This window comes from Crocodylus siamensis, chromosome 2, assembly GCF_052110815.1.
Source record: "Crocodylus siamensis isolate JL-2025a chromosome 2, ASM5211081v1, whole genome shotgun sequence".
NCBI classification, from domain to species: domain Eukaryota; kingdom Metazoa; phylum Chordata; order Crocodylia; family Crocodylidae; genus Crocodylus; species Crocodylus siamensis.
The window spans coordinates 52,229,711-52,237,914 of record NC_143396.1 but is presented as its reverse complement, the minus strand read 5'-3'; the positions used below and the strand labels follow the sequence as shown (position 1 = coordinate 52,237,914).

The following is an 8,204-nucleotide window of genomic DNA, read 5'->3' as shown; positions in this document are numbered from 1 at the left end:
GAGTTTTGTCTGTCAGCAGCTAGGGGTGCAGGGCCCCAGACCCCCCCTGCACCTATCTCCTTGACAGCTGTCAGCTTTGAGGCCGCAGCAGGGGCTAGCAGGCCTGCAGCTTTCATCCCGCTGTGCCTTAACACAGACAGTGGCACCCATGTCATGAGTTCTGCCTGTCAGAAGCTTGAGATGCAGTTCTCCCCAAACCCCTGCACCAATCTTCTTGAAACTTGCCGGGCTTCATGCTCTCAGCAGAGGCTACTACCACCCCTGAATGTTGCACCCAAATCAGAGATAAAACAACAAAGTTATAAATATGTCACTGATCCCCCATTACCCATTATAGCCTATAGCCGGATCTCTGAAGCAGCTCCGAAGCTTTTCTGAAGCTCCAAAACACTTTGGGAAGCCTAGCAAAGCCAGTGCTTCGATCCAGACATGCTGCTTTGGATGCCAAAGTGTCCGAAGCTTCTTCGGATCTGAAGCACAGTCCAAAGCCTCACTCAGCCCTAGTATATATGTATTTTATTAACCATAGGTGACTGGTAGGGGGTGCACAGGAGTGCACGTGTCCCCCTGAAGAGGCCAGTGTCTCCTCTGATAGCCGACACTGATGCTGTTGGTAGGGCTGGTGCCCACCCCGACAGGGCCGCCACCATCAGCGGATTCTGTGGGTGCCCCCCCAGATTCAGGAGGCACCACTCACTCATGTTATTAACTTTGCCAAAGACTCTGTTAATAGACACAGTTATACTAGCATGTACATATATAGCAATGTCAGTTATACTAGCATATATATGCTGTGCATATGTATACATTGATATTGTGTTGAATTAGCTATGTTTCTGCACATGTGCCAAGAACAGAGCAGGGCTCTTAGAAAGACAGAGGGGCATCTAAAGAAGGGAGTGGCATGCTCCATAGCTCTTCCCGATTTTGTACAAGAGATTTCATTAAGATATCACATATATACACACACTCACCATTTTTGAGTAGAGTAAACTGAAGTTCAATTTGAACAAAGTTATGGACAGAGGGAATTGGTAACTTCATAATGATCTTAGGGGTTGAACAATGCGGGACTAATATGTGTTTAGTATGGATCCAGCCTATTAAGAAAGCTACAGGAGGCAATCACAACAAACTTTGAATATATAAAGGTTGTTATAAAAAGGATGATGATGAATTGCTCTCTCTGTCCAGTGGGGATGGAACAAAAGAAATCAGATTAGCTGGCGGAAAAGAAGATTTAGGTCAGATAGTACAAGAATCTTTCTAAGTATAAGGATAATTATGAAGTGGGACATGCAGTTTACGGAAGTTTCAGAACATTTTTCACTGCAAGTTTAAAGAATAGGCCAGACAAACATCTTCCAGGGATGGTTTCAGTATGCTTGATTGTGCATCAGTGTAGGTTTTTGGGATAGATGATCTTTCAAGATCCATTCCATCCCTAAATTTCTATAAATCTATTGTATCCAAGTTCATGCAGATTGTATTTTTCTGTAGAAACTGGAGAGATCAGCACCCAGCTTGCAACTGCAAGAGTAGACATGTAGCTCCAATAGGATTTGTGGATTACTTTGCTGAGGGCATCTCTTCCAGTTCATCTCTGGAGTCCAAATACCAAAGATATACTTTTCATAACTCCCTGCAGGTAGAGTTAGTCCAATAAAAGATAGCATCCCTCCCCAAATTTGTGTCTTGCAGATACCAAGTAAACTTCCCTTTGAAAAAGCAGAGGGAAATGTGGTTGCATGTACATGTACTAAGAGAAGCTTATGTAACACCCAGAAAGAGTTGAAGTCTTGGAGAAACACCAGTGAAATTGTTGTGTAATGGTAGCTGAATACAGGCAAAACTGAGAGGGAGTAACCAGGGCAGTGGTCTTGGGCACTGTCTTTGTAGGGAGTTGCAGAAGCAGCTAGTGCTGAGGTGATAGCCATGGGTCCATAGAAACAGCTATAGTTCCCTTAACTGCAGAACAAGTGAGAGCTGTGGGAAAACAGATAAGACCATTGGGGAAACAGGACTGCTGAAGAAAGAGACTGCTATTGCTTGGTTAGCCACTCTCAGAGAGAGCGTGAGATATACAATTACAGATTTAATAGACATAGTCCAAGAGTGTATGGGCAGTCAAAATTTTGTGGCCATGTCAAAGGGCATTAAAAATCAGAAAGTGCAAAATGTGGCTGTAATCAGGGATGAAGTGTTAAAGCTGTTCTTGCCTTCATAGCGAGCTGTAGGGCTATTTAACAAGGAGTGGCAGGCTCATGGGGAAAGACCAGAAGCTTACCCAGAATGGAAAAAGTTGTTGTTTATAGCAGCAGGCCTTGCATGGCAAAGGAATGGCCATTTTTATTTTAATGTGCCAGATTTTAAACAGCCCTTAATTCATGGGTTCAGTCCCTGGCTACAAACATACTTGAATGGAAGCACCATACATGCTATGCTAGATGAGATCCTGTGCTGAGGCAAGCATGGCCATGAATTGGAGAAGAATAAGAATTTATATAATAAGAAGGGGAAAGTCACTGTAATCTCTCCCAAGAATACAAGCACTAAGGAGGAGACAGTGCAGAAGGAATACACAGAGGACGGTCAAATTCCACAGTGACAGTACTGAGAGTGACCGGAAGCCCAGAGTGGACATCAAAAAGCACAAGTATATGCAGTACATCATGCATCAAAGGAGGACACTAAAGCTAGTGATATAGAGAGACGTAAGCCTGTTAGACAACAGAGATGGAGTAATAATGATAAAGATAAGGGGGAGCCTAGAGCCCCAAAATTTGAGCTCAGAGATTCCCTGTGGAAGGAGCTGCTGAGATACACCTCCAAGGAGGTGATAAATGGGTTACCATCCCTGAGACTCTTGGAGATGCTTATGCAGTATAAGCAAAGAGGGTAAAGCAAAACAGGAGAATGGTGCAAAGGGATTGCCACCACCACTGGCATTTCACAGCTCTGATTAGGCTAGCCCAGTGCTTTCTTCACCCCAGGAAAGGCATCAATTATTTTTGATTCCTGGGGGCAATAATTCCAATAATTTTAGTTAAATTTAGAGAACTGGATGGAAAAGTTCTGTGGCACTCGCAAAGGATGCTGGTGGATACAGGTGCCTCTTTCAGCATAGTGAGTAATAAAATGACACTGTTTTCGAATTGGGCACCCAGCAGTGTCAAATTATTACAGTGCTTTGAGGGCTCTGAGAAAGTGGTTGGCTTCTCAGACCCCAAATTTTGCAGAATTGGTATGAAAATGGGGAGGTTTAATTTTGACATAGTAAAATTGGGTCACATAGAGATAATTGGTAAGGGCCTGCTGGACAATTGGGGTATCGTTATTGATTTACCTAACAGAGTTCTAAGGTGTTCAGGTGAAGCCGAGGGCTGCCATATCATCCTGGTGAGGCATCGGTGTGCTGCCTTAAAGGAGCAGAAACATTGAACTTTCCTGACTAGAATCATGATGTTGAAGAGCTTGCTTTGAATATACTGCAGGTTTGGGCTCGTGATAAGTTAGAGTGTGGTCAAATTGACACCGTGATCTGGATTGACAGAAGCGATCCAAAGCCACAACAGCAATATAAATTTCTGGTGAAAGTGGAGAGCAGTATCAAAGATACCATCGACTCACTAGTGAAACAGCAAGTATTAGCAGAAATACATAGTGTATGCAACAGCTCAATCTGGCCAGTACTTAATGGCTGATAGAGCCACTTGGCAGCTCACAGTGGATTACCGCCAGCTAAATAAATACACATTGACCCTGGCACCAGTAATAGCCAAATACCCAGAGGTCTTGGCAAGTGTGGCACATGGAGCCAGATGGTTCAGTATAATTGATTTAGCGAATGTGTTCTTTGCTGTTCCTGTGCACCAAGAATGCTGGTACAACCATGCATTTACTTTTAAAAATAAATAGTACAACTTTATTTATTTGCCTCAGGGCTATAACAATTTGCCAGCACATTGCCATTGTTGTGTTTCATCCATGTGGGAACAAGTCCCAGAATAAGATTGAGCATTCATTGTGTCGTACATAGATGATGCTTTGATCATGGCACACACACAGGACAAATGTATGTAGAGAGCAGAGGTAGAACGTATTAAAAATAATCAGTAGAACTGGATTTAAAGCAAACCCTGCTAAGGCACAGATGGTGCAAGAACAGGTACACTATTTAGGAATGAAATTGGGTCTGATGGTAGAAGCCCAGATATCCAATGGGTGAAGTTAATCAGTAAACTGCCAGCACCCACGTGCATCAGCATACTTTGTTCATTTTGGGGTATGACTGGATTAAGGGAATGTATTGACAATTATGCAATTTTGGCTGCCAACTTGTACAAACTTCTCAGAAAAGGGACAGCATGGCAATGGGACAAGGAGCAAGCCAAGGCCTTTTGTAAATTGAAAGAGGTGGTTATGGCTGCACCTGCCTTAACTTACCCTCAAATGGGAGAACCATTCATCTTGGAATTAGCCACCACTGCACACCATATTGGACCTATATTAAATCAAAAGACTAACCCCAATAAAAGACCAGTAGCTTATGCAAGCAGGAATCTTTCTGCTGTAGAGCAGGGGTTTACCCCATGAGAGAAAGAAGTCTTGGCACTGGGCTTTGTCCCACTTGGACTACCTAACTGAAATGTCACCTGTGATTTTAAGAACATTTTTTTTTTTCTGTTTTTTTGCACCGGTCCTGGAAGCATGTTATACCAGGCCGATGCATGGAGTGGATGGAGCAAGCTCCAGTTCCACCACCCAACACCAAAAAGAATCTGCTCAATATAGACCTCCGATGGAGGACATATCAGAGACAATCACCTGCCCTGGGGAGCCTGCCTACGTGGTCACGGTGCTTCCCCTTCCAGGAAGCAGTCAGAGCATCTCTATGACTGGCCCTCAATACAAGCTATACATGATATTTAGTTGAAAGCCAAAAGACTCATGAACAATCCATTCTCCAAAGAAGTACACTATATCTGGGAAAGCAAAGGATGCCAATGTGTTGTCTCCCAGATCTGCAAATTGGACACTGGCTCTGGTGAGCAGAAACATTGGTTCTGAATTGGTTTCACAAGTTCCACCAGCACCATATGCTTTGGTGACTGAGAACAGAACATGAATGTCCTGTCCCACAGATGAATGGAGAAACAGGCCCAAGGATATTTACTAATGGTGTGAAATTTTTCTATCTAGTATTTTGTGATTTTGATTGTATATGGTTTGTCGATGGCAGCAGCTACTACATAGAAGGCAGCCCATACACAGGCTTCACGGTTCTTCAGGTTCTTCAGGTAGCAGCAAACAGGACTGTGATAGGATGTGTCAGTGGACAGAGCATCCCACGCTTGGCTGCAGAAATTATAGCTGTTATTGGAGCATTGGAAAACACACCAAATGGATCCAGGCCATGTCAGGACAAAAAGGGTAAAACCTGCCAACACATTTCCACCACTTCCACAATAACTACACCCACAACAGAACCATCACCATTCCTGGATCTTGCACCTGCACCTCCAGAAATGTAATATAAATCATCCTGCTTACTGAAAGCCCAGATGGAAACTATATAGGAGAAACTAAACAACAACTGTGTACCAGAATGAATCCACAATGAAAATCTATCAAAGACAAAAATACCCAATTATCTGTGGGTGCACATTTGTCACAAGACAATCACTCTCGGTCCAATCCCTCAGTTCCAATTCTGAAAGGAAATTTACAAAACACTTTTCACAGATGAGCCTACAAACTTGACTTCATAGATCTACTGGATACAAAAAATCACGGACTAAATATAGACATTGAATTAACCTGCCTGCCACCTGATAACCCCAGGTAACCTCTCTACATTTTATCAACTACATTTTATCACCAGTCAACATTCCCCTCTCCTCTGGCCCCCAGTTACCCACCTCATACTGATTAACTCCCATCCCCTCTGATCTTCCCTGCCACTCATTTGCAATTTGGATATTGGTTTAAGCCTCTATTCCACCCAGAAGAGTACAGAAACATCAGCACACTCTCCCTAACCCCTGAAGAAGGCTGCTTGTGCCTGAAAGTTTATAAAAAACAATCTTTCCAACTATTTAGTTTGTCTAATAAAAGATATCACGTTTACCCAAAGAACCTTGTCTGATAAAAAATAATTAATTCCAAACTCTGATTAAGGTGATGTTTATTAAGAATGGCTCAAGTGGGTTACTTTAACAATTGCAAGATGTACATAAAATGTTGTATTTTGTATCTCCTCCCTTTGCAGTTTAAGAAAACATTGAAATTAATGTTATTTTTTTTCTGTTAATGGAATTAATGCATTGTATTAAGAATAAGATGCCTCCCTCTATCTCACCCCTGAATTCACTGGATGAATGTTTGCTCATCCTGAAAGACTTATTTCCCTAACTTTTCACATCTATAAAATGAACTTATTCTCATTTGGTTTAAGAACATATTAAATCCAATTTTTCAAATATTAGACAGATAAAAACTTAGAATAAGGCACTGGAAAGGACCTTTTAGGTCACTGATTTCAATTCTTAGTGATGCAGGCATTTCATACACATCTCACCTGGAATTCATCAAGCACCATTATAAGACAATTTAGTTTTCCTGCCCCTATGAGTGCTAATGAAAGATCATTCCAGAATCTCACTCGCCTGATGGCTAGAAACCTTCTATCAAAATTATTCAGGTAGCATAATTGTTTTTCTAGTATATGTTCTCTGAATTGATTTAAACTATGGGATGTTATTTAATAAAATAAGCTTTATTTAATTTGAAATCAATGCACTGTCACTTTAAGAATATTAAAGAAAACTGTAAATTTAAAATTTCATAAATAGACTTTGGTGTATTGCGCTTGTAAAAAGTAAAGGAACGCAGATGTTCTAAGCCACCTACCATTACCTCAGAGGCTTGTCAACGAGTAGATTAATGAGGAAGTGTTACTAATGGATTCTCTTTATTAGCCTCCAGTGAAAGTTGTACAGGTAAAATAATGGGTTAGTGAATACCCAGCACTGGCAACTATTCAAGAATTAAAGTGGCAGATCGTGGCGGTGGAACAGGCCTACAAATTTACAATCCAAGGAAACTAATGAGGCTTGAACAATATTGGCCACAAAGAAAGCAAATCCATTGGCCAAGCTCCTACAGTGTAAAAATCTTCATGGAGAACTAAGGGCTGCCCTCTTTTTGGAGTAATTCTCAAACAAAGGGTTAAGTGAAAATACTGCTTGCCCTATCACTGTGGAATGAATTCCCTCTGCATGCTATTACATTAGTCAATTAAAACTAAATCACTTAACAATATACCATAGGGAATGATTTTAAATTGGCAGGGAAATGTTAAAAATAATACAGTTCCTTCCCCCCCATTTTTTTCAGTGATAAAATCGGAAAGTTTCACTTCCTCGGGGTATTCTTGAGTATTATTGGTCCGCATGTTCATCCAAAAGTAAAAAATCTAGTTCAGGACATAGTATATTTGCAAGACATATTGAAATGATCTCTTTAGTTTAGAAATGTCTTTTTTGTGTTACAGTCTGATCACACTCTCTATACATTACCACACATGCCTCCATTTCTACATGTCGCAACAGTATTCTTGATATTTTACTGGATTTTTTCTACGTCTTTCTATACAGTTTTCCTTGACTTTTTCTTTTTTAGTTCCTACTCTTTACCACTGAACATGTACATTTAATGGCAGTATTGGAGAAGTGAAATGATTTATAAGGACTGTATGAACCTTTGTGTCCAGCTATGAACCAGGGCAATTCAAGCTAAATGTTGCATGTACAGAAAAGAAAAAAAGAATAATCCTTCCTGAAAGTAAGTGTTCAGCCATTTCACAGTGAAAAAAGTAGAAGTCATGGGGGGAAGTCTTGAGTAATAATAATATTCTGCTTCCCCTCATTTACAATGCTTTCTTTCTTAAAATTAAGATTATCTTCAAACAAGATGAGTCAAATGATAAACACACTTACTATGGAATCCCTGCTACAAACCCACAGTCTAAATGCCAGAAGTAGCTATAAAAACAAATCAAACATTGGTATTTCTATATTTAGCATCTGCTTACTTAGTTATAGTTATTCCTCGTACTAAGTGTGATTAAAAGGAAGAATAAGCAGCTATCCTGGAATTATAATATTAATTAGTTAAAAGGAATACTTTGCTTTTGTAGATTG

At 40.7% G+C, this 8,204-nt stretch overlaps 1 pseudogene; it reads right to left on the bottom strand.

Annotated features, from left to right (window-relative positions):
* Positions 1-4,686: 4,686 nt before the first annotated feature.
* LOC149870234 (U2 spliceosomal RNA) lies at positions 4,687-4,959 on the bottom strand (annotated as a pseudogene).
* Positions 4,960-8,204: the final 3,245 nt, after the last annotated feature.